The following is a 2,275-nucleotide window of genomic DNA, read 5'->3' on the forward strand; positions in this document are numbered from 1 at the left end:
GGGGGGGGGGGGGGGGGGGGGGGGGGGGGGGGGGGGGCTGCTGTGAATGACCCTGTCTGGCGTTCCCGGGCAACACTGGGATGTAGGGTCCCATTTCACAGGTGAGAAACCATAGTCTCAGGTAGACTAAGACCTCAGAGCAAAGAAGTGGTCCAGGCAGTTAAAAAAATAAGTTTTTAAAAAACATTAAAAATTAAAAATTAAAAAAAGCGGTGCCTGGGTGGCTCAGTTGGTTAAGTGTCTAACTTTGGCTTAGATCATGACCTTGCAGTTGGTAATTTCGAGCCCCACATCAAGCTCTGTGCAGACAGCTTGGAGCCTGGAGCCTGCCTCGGGTTCTGTGTCTCCCTCTCTCTCTCTCTCTCTGCCCTTCTCTCTCTTTCTCTCTCTTTCTTTCTCTTTCTCTCTCTCTCTCTCACTCAAAAGTGAATAAACATTTTTTAAAACTGTTAAGAAGTGGTCTATTTGGAATTGGAACCCTGAAAGAAGGAATAGAGGCACCCATCACCTCCATGAGACGTTCCTGAGGACCATGTTCCTGAGGGCCCCGTGTTCCTCTAATCAATCTTTCAAAACTGCAGTCAACACTTGCTCACGCCAGGAAGCCCTTCCTGATTCACCACAGTTGCTTCTGCAGCTTCTAAATCTTCTGTTAGTCACCTGGTGCTGTGCTTTACTCATTTTCTTTCAATAATGAACCACTCGTGCTTTTTCAGGGACCTGTGTGTGTGTGTGTGTGTGTGTGTACGCTGCCATGTCAATTGAAACCGGAGGTCAGTTACCACTGAACTGAAACTAGACATCAGTTACCACTGAACATGCAAAGTGAGGGAACAATCCTGATGTGGGCAAGTTTCTGTTAATATGGTGCCTTGCAAACTGGGGAGTACCTGCGTTCTGATTTTCTCTTCCAAGGACATATCCTTTCCTCAGGCTGCCATAACCCCAAAAAGGTGGCTTACGACAACAGGGATTTGTTCTCACAGATGTGCACGGGACCATGCCTCCTCTGAAGTCTCCATGGAGGACCCATTTTCTTTTTTTTTTTTTAATGTTCATTTAATATTCAGAGAGGGAGAGAGAGAAAGAGAGAGACAGAGCACGAGCAGGGGAGGGGCAGAGAGAGAGGGAGACACAGAATCAGAAGCAGGCTCTGGGCTCTGAGCTGTCAGCGCAGAGCTCGAGAGCTGAGCCGAGATTGGATGCTTAACCGACTGAGCCACCCAGGCGCCCCTGTCGAGGACTTTTCTTCACCTGCTTCTTCTTCCAGTGGACACCGCCAAACCTTGGCATTCTTTGACTTACTCTAATCTCTGCCTCTGTCTTCACGTGGCCTTCTTCCCTGTATTTGCATATCTTTCTGTGTTTCCTCTCCTCTTATTACAAAGGCACCAGTCATTAGATTTAGGGTCCACCCTTAACTAAGGTAATCTTAACTAAGTAATCTGCAATGACATTGTTTCCAAACAAGGTCAGATTCTGAGGTTTCTGGTGGACATGAATTCCAAGGGGATAGTCTTCAACCCAGTGCAGGTGGGCAGACACCTCCAGAGTGGGTTTAGGGCATAGATCCACACCGCTCTCAGTGCCTAAACTGCACAGTGCACACAGTAGGCCCTCGGAATCCTGGATGGATGCAGGGCAGCCATGAACTCAGCTCAAAAGAGGTGGTTTTCTCTCTCTTGACTCCAGCCCTCTAAACAGCAAACCACTCCCTAGGGCCTTCCTTCCCTTTTTCTTGGCTCTCTTTCCTGGCTCCCCACCCCAGTGTAGCCTCCTTTTTCTCTCTCCTTCCTCCTGCTGGCCACAAAGAGCTGGTCTGCGGAAGGCGTGTGTGTGTATATACATGGCATGTATGCATGCATATTCCAGAGGCGAGGATCTCCAAGCTTCCTCGTCCAGCCCCAGCATTTCTTTACTCTGGCATTTAGGGTGCAAAGCCATTCGCAGCCCCCAGCAAGCCAAACTCCATTTTCAGCCCTTAATCAAATAGCTTGTGTTGGCCACACACCCTTCCGATTTTTTTCCCGAGAAGTCCCGAGTGAAACCTTTCCTCATTGCAGACACCGCCTGTGTCTTCCTCTTTCTCTAGTTTCTGGATGCTAGTTCACTTTTTCTGATTAAAAATTAACAGCACATTGTCATGTACTGAGATTTTGCTGGGTGTCAGGCAGTGTGCCACCCACAGCACACACATCAAGTCACTCATTCTTTTTTTTTTTTTTTTTTCCTGGGGGAGAGAGAGAGAGAGCATAAGCAGGGAAGGGTCAGAGAG

The sequence above is a fragment of the Hyaena hyaena genome, unplaced genomic scaffold, assembly GCF_003009895.1.
Source record: "Hyaena hyaena isolate Hyena2069 unplaced genomic scaffold, ASM300989v1 scaffold_268, whole genome shotgun sequence".
Lineage (NCBI taxonomy): Eukaryota > Metazoa > Chordata > Mammalia > Carnivora > Hyaenidae > Hyaena > Hyaena hyaena.